Consider the following 12,168-nt stretch of genomic DNA (forward strand, 5'->3'; position numbering starts at 1 on the left):
AGACATACTGGAACACTACTGGTCTTCAACAGTCTTGCAACTTTGCCTTTGAATTAAGGACGCGTTCAAAACAGTGTTTTTGTGCGTTCTTCCCTTCCTATCACATGAATTGTACCCCACAAACCATGCCGTTATGCAGATGTAATAGTTTCCTGGATCTAGACCTACACTACCATTAAACTGGTAACACTACTGGCACTCATCTAAGGACATAACTGAGACAGTTGGGTCAGTGATGCTAGGGTATTCTTAAACATAACAGCGACTACAGTGACATTATAGGAAATGCGTTAATAACAACTAGTAATAGTGATAGTTAATGTAATCACACACCGCGGGAAACACAGGACAAATTATTGTATATATATATATATATATATATATGTGTTTTTAAACGTACCTGCCAGATAAACCCGTATCCTGGTATTTCACAAACCTGTGATTGGGATATTCACTAAAACACTTTCGGTGTGATGGTCAATGGTGCACTAACTAGCCTACTGTATTACACCGTTGCCCGATGCTTTACTTCGACAGCACAAGTCCTTTTGCCCTGTTCGATCCAGCAGCTTGCAGTCAATTCGCGCTATAACCGAACTCTCGTGTTACCCTACTTTTTCGTTATCCCTTGTTTCCACACTTTCACTTGTATTGAGACGGCGTGAGAAATAACCCAGTTGATTTCTCATGGCATGTCCCAGATGGTGTCGTTAGGGACACAGAGACATCGATACGGGCAGAGACTGTCTGTGGCTGAGGCTTTATCCCATCACACCCCTGAGACTGGTAGGTTGAGGAGAATGGCTACTGTTACGCGTAGTGCTACTCCCTCCGAGAAAACGCAACAGCCTGCGATATGCGATGTGTTACTGTATGGGTATCTAACGGCGCCCTGGGTGGATTCTGCTGATGTAGGATCAGATTACCAAACCTCTCATTTTAACTTTAAACCGCTCATTCTAACTTCAAACTGGCCTCAGATCAGCTTCCAGGGGCAACCACATATATCCTACACCAGAGGATGGGGGTTAGAGCCCGTTATGAAAACGTTGAATCATAATCTAGGCTTACGTCACTGAACTGCAGGGCTCAATTGTATTGCCAAGAAAAGTAAATATTAAGAAAACTTCTGTTGGGCCATCCCTTGGCACCCACCACCTAAACATATTAGAAAACGCATGTTATTACAGTGTTAGAAAGACAGTCAACGATAACTTTCAATTCGAAATGTTTTACTGCGTGCACGAGTTTTCTAGTCCTAGGCCTTATCCACAGAAATGTGGGCTATATCTCTCAGAACGTTGGGGAGAAAAACATCCCAAATGTTTGCCTGGGCTGGGAAGGTAGACCAGCTTCAACTTGCGTTTGTTTGGACTTTATTAGGCAGCGGAGGACAGAAAGGCGAACACGTGCTACACCAGTGGAGAGGTGAGTTCTAGCGATGACATGGACAACAGTAGGCCTAACTTTAACATGTAGCACCAACGTCAATTTGTTTTCAGATGTCTTGGTGCTCAAATGTCTTGGTGCTTATTAAGTTAATTAGGCCGATGCTCTTTGTGTCTGTGTGCTCACCTGTCTTGTGCTAACTCTTAGGATGACTGTAAGGAGATGAAGGTGTATTTGTTTTTTGGACCAGTTTGGTTGAATGGGAGAAAAAGTGCTACAGAAACATGAAGAGGAACCACTTGGCCATGCTGGTTATAGGTACTATATACAGTGCCTTGCGAAAGTATTCGGCCCCCTTGAACTTTGCGACCTTTTGCCACATTTCAGGCTTCAAACATAAAGATATAAAACTGTATTTTTTTGTGAAGAATCAACAACAAGTGGGACACAATCATGAAGTGGAACGACATTTATTGGATATTTCAAACTTTTTTAACAAATCAAAAACTGAAAAATTGGGTGTGCAAAATTATTCAGCCCCTTTACTTTCAGTGTAGCAAACTCTCTCCAGAAGTTCAGTAAGGATCTCTGAATGATCCAATGTTGACCTAAATGACTAATGATGATAAATACAATCCACCTGTGTGTAATCAAGTCTCCGTATAAATGCACCTGCACTGTGATAGTCTCAGAGGTCCGTTAAAAGCGCAGAGAGCATCATGAAGAACAAGGAACACACCAGGCAGGTCCGAGATACTGTTGTGAAGAAGTTTAAAGCCGGATTTGGATACAAAAAGATTTCCCAAGCTTTAAACATCCCAAGGAGCACTGTGCAAGCAATAATATTGAAATGGAAGGAGTATCATACCACTGCAAATCTACCAAGACCTGGCCGTCCCTCTAAACTTTCAGATCATACAAGGAGAAGACTGATCAGAGATGCAGCCAAGAGGCCCATGATCACTCTGGATGAACTGCAGAGATCTACAGCTGAGGTGGGAGACTCTGTCCATAGGACAACAATCAGTCGTATATTGCACAAATCTGGCCTTTATGGAAGAGTGGCAAGAAGAAAGCCATTTCTTAAAGATATCCTTAAAAAGTGTTGTTTAAAGTTTGCCACAAGCCACCTGGGAGACACACCAAACATGTGGAAGAAGGTGCTCTGGTCAGATGAAACCAAAATTGAACTTTTTGGCAACAATGCAAAACGTTATGTTTGGCGTAAAAGCAACACAGCACATCACCCTGACCACACCATCCCCACTGTAAAACATGGTGGTGGCAGCATCATGGTTTGGGCCTGCTTTTCTTCAGCAGGGACAGGGAAGATGGTTAAAATTGATGGGAAGATGGATGGAGCCAAATACAGGACCATTCTGGAAGAAAACCTGATGGAGTCTGCAAAAGATCTGAGACTGGGACGGAGATTTGTCTTCCAACAAGACAATGATCCAAAACATAAAGCAAAATCTACAATGGAATGGTTCAAAAATAAACATATCCAGGTGTTAGAATGGCCAAGTCAAAGTCCAGACCTGAATCCAATCGAGAATCTGTGGAAAGAACTGAAAACTGCTGTTCACAAATGCTCTCCATCCAACCTCACTGAGCTCGAGCTGTTTTGCAAGGAGGAATGGGAAAAAATTTCAGTCTCTCGATGTGCAAAACTGATAGAGACATACCCCAAGCGACTTACAGCTGTAATCGCAGCAAAAGGTGGCGCTACAAAGTATTAACTTAAGGGGGCTGAATAATTTTGCACGCCCAATTTTTCAGTTTTGATTTGTTAAAAAAGTTTGAAATATCCAATAAATGTCGTTCCACTTCATGATTGTGTCCCACTTGTTGTTGATTCTTCACAAAAAAATACAGTTTTATATCTTTATGTTTGAAGCCTGAAATGTGGAAAAAGGTCGCAAAGTTCAAGGGGGCCGAATACTTTCGCAAGGCACTGTATCTCTATGAGGCCATGACTATTGAGATGAAGGCTACTGTTGTGATGAAGGCTAATACTCTCTGTTGTTCGTCAGGGGCCTGTTTCAGGACATTAGCCTCAGATAGAAATGTGTTATGTAGAACAGATGTAATTGTCTGTCAGGTTGATCAGGGAATCGTGACCTCTATATTCGTTATATTTCTATGTGGAAAGTTCGGATTGTGCTACCTCTCTGAATACACCCCAGGTCTGCAGCCGCTGGTCCCTGTGTTTATGGGGCTTGGCCAGGAGGGGAGGGAGAGAGAGCCCAGATCGCCCCCACAAGGACCTAGTGACACAGTGGAGGAAGAGGAAGAGGAAGAATGGACCCCTCAACTGGAGACAACACCAGGGTAAAACTCAAAGGAGAAGAATTCCAGAACAACTTCTAAACCCCTCAGTCCAGAACACCTTCTACAGCCTCCACATCTAAACCCCTCAGTCCAGAACACCTTCTACAGCCTCCACATCTAAACCCCCTCAGTCCAGAACACCTTCTACAGCCTCCACTTCTAAACCCCCTCAGTCCAGAACACCTTCTACAGCCTCCACATCAACCCCCCTCAGTTCAGAACACCTTCTACAGCCTCCAAATTTAACCCCTCTCAGTCCAGAACACCGTCTACAGCCTCCACATCTAACCCCCCTCAGTCCAGAACACCGTCTACAGCCTCCACATCTAAACCCCCTCAGTCCAGAACACCTTCTACAGCCTCCACATCTAACCCCCCTCAGTCCAGAACACCTTCGACAGCCTCCACATCTCAACCCCCTCAGCCCAGAACACATTCTACAGCCTCCACTTCACTTCTATACCCCCTCAGTCCAGAAGACCTTCAACAGAAACCTCTTCTAAACCCTCTCAGTCCAGAAGACCTTCAACAGAAATCTCTTCTAAACCCTCTCAGTCCAGAACAACTAAAACATCAGTGACTACAGGGTCCTACATCTCACCTGCTATCTCAGCCTCAACCAAAACCCTCAACACAGAGACCTTAACTCCTACTGAGACACAGACCTTAACCTCATCCCCAAACGTTCTGACACCACAGCCACACCTAAAACCTCGACTAGCTCAGAAGTGACCCCAGCCTCAACCACGCCCACTGCTACACAGGAAACCACAAGGTCTGACCCCTCGACCCCAGCCAGACCACAGGTGAGCAGAGGACCAGTGGTGACATGTATTTTCACCTGGATGTTGACTGACTGGGACAGTCACAAAATGGGAAGAGACCTTCAAGACAACCTCACTTGGATGAGCTGACTGGAGAGAGAGAGGGGGGAGAGAGAGAGTAGGGACGAGACTGAGAGGAAGACAAAGAAAGAGAAGGAAAGAGGGAGAAGAGGAGAAACAGGAGCCGATGAACAAAGAGAGAGATGGAGAAAAGGAGAGGACGAGAACAAAGGAGATATGGGGGGGGCATTGGGGGAGAGGAGGAGAGCGGGAGTGAAGGATAGAGCACACCCAGCAGCTCTCACAGGGTGAGTGAGGAGGGAGAGAGTGAAGGAAAGAGGATATTTTATTAATGTTGACTAATTCCATGAAGATATCCTCGCAAGTATTTAGTAATCAGTAGTAGTACATGTCTCTGAGTAATAACATCTCTACTCAGGTGTAAGCCACAACGTTGTTGCTACTCTGTGTAATGATTTCCTCTCCTTGTCGTTATAGGACCAAGTGTGTGTGTCAGAGCAGATGAAGAGGGCGTGGCGAAGACAGCAGATGTCAGAGGTGAAGAGATTCACTCGAGGCTCTACTGAGGAAGAGGAGCTGAGAGACAAAGATGACTTCTGTGAGCCTCCATCTAAATACAGTGTACCTTCATGAACCTGTTTGTAAGGTCTTTATAGATGCAGTAATTGTGTGATATTTGGTTCAATTGTCCCTAATGTCTTGTTTTATCTGCTGGCTAGCATATCAAATTAAAGTTTATTTGTCACGTGCGCTGAATACAACAGGTGTAGACCTTACAGTGAAATGCTTACTTACAGGCTCTAACCAATGGTGAAAAAAAGGTATTAGGTGAACAATAGGTAGGTAAAGAAATAAAACATCAGTAAAAAGACAGGCTATATACAGTAGAGAGGCTATAAAAGTAGCGAGGCTACATACAGACACCGGTTAGTCAGGCTGATTGAGGTAGTGTGTACATGTAGATATGGTTAAAGTGACTGTATATACAGTGCCTTGTGAAAGTATTCGGCCCCCTTGAACTTTGCGACCTTTTGCCACATTTCAGGCTTCAAACATAAAGATATAAAACTGTATTTTTTTGTGAAGAATCAACAACAAGTGGGACACAATCATGAAGTGGAACAACATTTATTAGATATTTCAAACTTTTTTAACAAATCAAAAACTGAAAAATTGGGCGAGTAGCAGCAGCGGAAAAGAGGGGTTGGGGGGGGCACAATGAAAATAGTCTGGGTAGCCATTTACCTGTTACCTGTTCAGGAGTCTTATGGCTTGGGGGTAAAAACTGTTGAGAAGCCTTTTTGCCTTAGACTTGGCACTCTGGTACCGCTTGCTATGCGGTAGTAGAGAGAACAGTCTATGACTGGGGTGGCTGGGGTCTTTGACAATTTTTAGGGCCTCCCTCTGACACCGCCTGGTGTAGAGGTCCTGGATGGCAGGCAGCTTAGCCCCAGTGATGCACTGGGCCGTACTCACTACCCTCTGTAGTGCCAGGCCGAGCAATTGCTGTACCAATAACACAAACAAGTCAATGACACAGTAGAAAAAATAAAGTCTATATACAGTGTGTGCAAATGGCATGAGGAGGTTAGCAATAAATAGGCCATAGGAGCAAATAATTACAATTTAGCAGATTAACACTGGAGTGATACATGATCAGATGATGATGTGCAAGTAGAGATACTGGTGTGCAAAAGAGCAGAAAAGTAAATAAAATATAAACAGTATGGGGATCAGGTAGGTAGATTGGGTGGGCTATTTACAGATGGACTATGTACAGCTGCAGTGATCAGTTAGCTGCTCAGATAGTTGATGTTTAAAGTTGGTGAGGGAAATAAAAGTCTCCAACTTCAGCGATTTTTGCAATTCGTTCTAGTCACTGGCAGCAGAGAACTGGAAGGAAAGGTGGCCAAGAGGTGTTGGCTTTGGGGATGATCAGATATACCTGCTGGAACGTGTGCTACGGGTGGGTGTTGTTATCGTGACCAGTGAACTGAGATAAGGCGGAGCTTTACCTAGCATAGATGACCTGGAGCCAGTGGGTCTGGCAACGAATATGTAGCAAGGGCCAGCCGACTAGAGCATACAGGTCGCAGTGGTGGGTGGTATAAGGTGATTTGGTAACAAAACGGATGGCACTGTGATAGACTGCATCCAGTTTGCTGAGTAGAGTGTTGGAAGCTATTTTGTAGATGAAATCGCCGAAGTCGAGGATCGATAGGATAGTCAGTTTTACAAGGGTAAGTTTGGCGGTGTGAGTGAAGGAGGCTTTGTGAAATAGAAAGCCAATTTTAGATTTGATTTTGGATTGGAGATGTTTAATATGAGTCTGGAAGGAGAGTTTACAGTCTTGCCAGACACCTAGGTATTTATAGTTGTCCACATATTCTAGCTCGGAACCATCCAGGGTGGTGATGCTAGTCGGGCGGGCGTGTGTGGGCAGCGAACGGTTGAAGAGCATGCATTTGGTTTTACTAGCGTTTAAGAGCAGTTGGAGGCCACGGAAGGAGTGTTGTATGGCATTGAAGCTTGTCTGGGGGTTAGTTAGCACAGTGGAGAGATGGAGAGAGGGATAGATGGAGAGATAGAGAGGGATATATGGAGAGATAGAGATATGGAGAGAGGGATGGATGGAGAGATAGAGATATGGAGAGAGGGATGGATGGAGATATGGAGAGAGGGATGGATGGAGATATGGAGAGAGGGATGGATGGAGAGACAGAGGGATGGAGGAGAGATAGAGAGAGGAATAGACGGCTGGAGAAAAGACACACATCCAGTTGGAGTGAATGTCTCTCTTGGCATCAATGTACTCGTCACTCTGCTTGCTTTTGTAGATCTGAGGAACAATTGCATCTCAGCAGTTATTTCACTCAGCCAATCAGAACTTGGTCTTGCGCTTTAATCAGACAGATAAGTCAGTCAGACAGACACACCCACTCCTCTCACCACCCATGAGTATCCACTCTCCATGGCCAGCTCCTTGTCTGTGAGTTCTCCTTCATACAGTCCGTCTGTTTCCATCTATGGCACACAGGCTGTGCACGCCTTGTTAGAAGGCGGAGTGATGTGAACGTCTCCATAGAATGACTAGTGGAAATAAATGGGTTCTCCACGGTAGACCATACACACAGATTGCTTAATGACCTAATGTTTTCCTGAACTTTCCAATACCTTTGATGCATTTCAATCACCCCAAAACATACTTCCTTCCAGCTGTGGAAAAAGTACCCAATTGTCATACTTGAGTAAAAGTAAAGATACCTTAGTTGGAAATGGCTCAAATGAAAGTGAAAGTCACCTAGTAAAATACTACTTGAGTAAAAGTCTAAAAGTATTTGGTTTAAAATGTACTTAAAGTATCAACAGTAAATGTAATCTATAAAATATACTTAAGTATCAAAAGTAAAAGGTCAAGTATAAATCATTTAAAATTCCTTATATTAAGCTAACCAGACGGCATGATTTTCTTGTTTTTTAAATTTACGGATAGCCAGGAGCACACTTCAACACTCAGACATAATTTGCAAACTAAGCATTTGTGTTTAGTGAGTCTGTCAAATCAGAGGCATTAAGGATGACCAGGGATGTTCTCTTGATAAGTGTGCGAATTAGACCATTTTCGTGTCCTGCTAAGCATTCAAAATGTAACTAAACTCAGGAAAAAAAGAAACGTCCCTTATTCAGGACCCTGTCTTTCAAAGATAATTGGTCAAATTCAAATCTTTCTTCATTGTTAAAGGGTTTTCACACTGTTTCCCATGCTTGTTCAATGAACCATAAACAATTAATGAACATGCATCTGTGGAACGGTCATTAAGACACTAACAGCTTACAGACAGTAGGCAATTAAGGTCACAGTTATGAATACTTAGGACACTAAAGAGGCCTTTCTACTGACTCTGGAAAAATGAAAAAAGAAAGATGCCCAGGGTCCCTGATCATCTATATGAACGTGCCTTAGGCATGCTGCAAGGAGGCATGAGGACTGCAGATGTGGCCAGGGCAATACATTGCAATGTCTGTACTGTGAGACGCCTAAGACAGCGCTACAGGGAGACAGGACGGACAGCTGATTGTCCTCGCAGTGGCAGACCACGTGTAACAACACCTGCACAGGATCGGTACATCCGACCATCACACCTGTAGGACAGGTACAGGATGGCAACAACAACTGTCCGAGTTACACCAGGAACACACAATCCCTCCATCAGCGCTCAGAATGTCCACAATAGGCTGAGAGAGGCTGGACTGAGGGCTTGTAGGCCTGTTGTAATGCAGGTCCTCACCCGACATCACCGGCAACAACATTGCCTATGGGCACAAACCCACCGTCGCTGGATCAGACAGGACTGGCAAAAAGTGCTCTTCACTGACGAGTCACGATTTTGTCTCAAAAAGGGGTGATGGTCAGATTCGCGTTTATTGTCAAAGGAATGAGCATTACACCGAGGCCTGTACTCTGGAGCGGGATTGATTTGGAGGTGGAGGGTCAGTCATGGTCTGGGGCGGTGTGTCACAGCATCATCAGACTGAGCTTGTTGTCATTGCAGGCAATCTCAATGCTGTGCATTACAGGGAAGACATCCTCCTCCCTCATGTGGTACACTTCCTGCAGGCTCATCCTGACATGACCCTCCAGCATGACAATGCCACCAGCCATACTGCTCATTCTGTGCATGATTTCCTGCAAGACAGGAATGTCAGTGTTCTGCCATGGCCAGCGAAGAGCCCGGATCTCAATCCCATTGAGCAGGTCTGGGACCTGTTGGATCGGAGGGTGAGGGCTAGGGCCATTCCCCCCAGAAATGTCAGGGAACTTGCAGGTGCCTTGGTGGAAGAGTGGGGTAACATCTCACATCAAGAACGGGCAAATCTGGTGCAGTCCGTGAGGAGGAGATGTACTGCAGTACTTAATGCAGCTGGTGGCCACACCAGATACTGACTGTTACTTTAGATATTGACCCCCTATGTTCAGGAACACATTATTCCATTTCTGTTAGTCACATGTCTGTGGAACTTGTTCAGTTTATGTCTCAGTTGTTGAATCTTGTTATGTCCATATAAATATTTACACATGTTACGTTTGCTGAACAGAAACACAGTTGACAGTGAGAGGACTTTTTTTTTTTTTGCTGAGTTTAGTACTTTTGGGTGTCAGGGAAAATGTAAGTGAAAAGTACATTATTTTCTTTAGGAATGTAGTCAAGTAAAAGTAAAAGTTGTCAACAATATAAGTAGTAAAGTAAAGATACCCCAAAAAACTACTTAAGTGGTACTTTAAAGTATTTTTACTTACGTACTTTCCACCACTGCTTCCTTCAGACTGAAATTTGGCATTATCTGATTTGACATATTTTGTGCTATTATTGAGATAATGATTCCCCAGGTGTCCAAACATTGTGAATCAAATAGCTTCATGGTCCTTGTTAATAGTATCTCAAATAGCATGAATATGAATCGATTTGGGTAGGTTATGGTAGCTCACCTAGTGAGTGTGTTTCACAAATGTGTCTCCTCCAGAAATATTAGTGACTACCACTGCTCTAGAACTACCTGTTCAATTCCCCATCTCTCTATTCAATCTCTCTATTTAAGTGAAGTGGAATATAATGATGTCATTAGTCTTTCTTTTTCTTTCAATATTTGCTTCAGTTCTATATCCAGCTTGCTATTCTCTTTGACCTCTCTGAACATCACTTCAGTTCTCTGTCAAGCTTGCTATTCTCTTTGACCTCTCTGAACATCACTTCAGTTCTCTATCAAGCTTGCTATTCTCTTTGACCTCTCTGAACATCACTTCAGTTCTATATCAAGCTTGCTATTCTCTCTGACCTCTCTGAACATCACTTCAGTTCTATATCCAGCTTGCTATTCTCTTTGACCTCTCTGAACATCACTTCAGTTCTCTATCAAGCTTGCTATTCTTTTTGACCTCTCTGAATACCCCTTCCGTTTCTCTCCTCCCCTCCCTCTCACTCTCCTTTCCTTTCAGTTGGGAATGAGTCGTCCCATTCTAAGATCTTTTCCTGCTCTGGTTGTCCGTTCTCCTTCACGGCTCAGATCTACCTCTACAAGCACACAAAGAGATGCCACAGGGAAGAGTATGTCAGGCTGCTGAGGAGTGGAGGGATTAGATCAGAGACACTAGCACCACCCAGTGGCTCTCAGCGGTGTTCAACAACTCCAGATCACACCCCAATCACACTCCTCACCCAGAAACACAGAGACACAGGGAAGCCAAGTCTTCACCACTGCTCTCAGTGTGGGAAGAGTTTCCATCGCTCAGGAGACTTAAAGGTGCACCAGTGTATTCACACAGGAGTGTGGGAAGAGGCCAGGAGACTTAAATCACAGTGTATTGCCATATTGCTCTCAGTGTGGGAAGAGTTTCCATCGCTCAGGAGACTTAAAGGTGCACCAGTGTATTCACACAGGAGAGAGGCCATATCACTGTTCCCAGTGTGGGAAGAGTTTCCATCGCTCAGGAGACTTAAAGGTGCACCAGTGTATTCACACAGGAGAGAGGCCATATCACTGTTCCCAGTGTGGGAAGAGTTTCCAAATATCACTGTTCCCAGTGTGGGAAGAGTTTCCATCGCTCAGGAGACTTAAAGGTGCACCAGTGTATTCACACAGGAGAGAGGCCATATCACTGTTCCCAGTGTGGGAAGAGGTACAGTGAGTCAGGAAGCTTAAAGGAACACCAGCATACTCACAGCTGACTCTATGAGTCACGAGCACCAACTGATTTACCGGTGGCATTCCAAAGCCCTAAATGCCGCAAATAGTTTGTTTGCCTGAATAAAAATCCAGTGGAACTGTGTACACAATATTTGATTCCGCATGTACACCATATTTGATTCCTCATGTACACCATATTTGATTCCTCATGTACACCATATTTGATTCCTCATGTACACCATATTTGATTCCTCATGTACACCATATTTGATTCCTCATGTACACCATATTTGATTCCTCATGTACACCATATTTGATTCCTCATGTACACCATATTTGATTCCTCATGTACACCATATTTGATTCCGCATGTACACCATATTTGATTCCTCATGTACACCATATTTGATTCCGCATGTACACCATATTTGATTCCGCATGTACACCATATTTGATTCCTCATGTACACCATATTTGATTCCTAATGTACACCATCTTTGATTCCGCGCGTACACCATCTTTGATTCCGCGCGTACACCATCTTTGATTCCGCGCGTACACCATCTTTGATTCCGCGCGTACACCATCTTTGATTCCGCGTGTGCTGTGTGAGAGGAGACTGCAGTGTTTGTCCCTTACCTGAATGTTGCAGGGAGCTGGTTGTTGACTGCCAATAAGCTGTTATGAACGCTTATAGCAAGTCTACATAAGCTATACACTATGCAGAGATAGGACATCCCATAAAACATTCTCCACTAGATGCAGACTACATACTGTATTTATAGAACGTGTTGTGAAGGGTTATATTGCCTTACAAATACCTTATGCAGTTGTTTTGGTTTTTACCCCTTTGTCTCCCCAATTTCGTGGAATCCAATTGTTTTTAGTAGCTACTATCTTGTCTCATCACTACAACTCC

At 43.9% G+C, this 12,168-nt stretch overlaps 1 pseudogene; it reads left to right on the forward strand.

Moving 5' to 3' along the window:
- The first annotated feature begins 1,446 nt into the window (after nucleotides 1-1,446).
- Nucleotides 1,447-11,290, forward strand: LOC135543074 (zinc finger and BTB domain-containing protein 17-like; annotated as a pseudogene).
- The last annotated feature ends 878 nt before the right edge of the window (nucleotides 11,291-12,168 follow it).

This window comes from Oncorhynchus masou, chromosome 7, assembly GCF_036934945.1.
Source record: "Oncorhynchus masou masou isolate Uvic2021 chromosome 7, UVic_Omas_1.1, whole genome shotgun sequence".
NCBI classification, from domain to species: domain Eukaryota; kingdom Metazoa; phylum Chordata; class Actinopteri; order Salmoniformes; family Salmonidae; genus Oncorhynchus; species Oncorhynchus masou.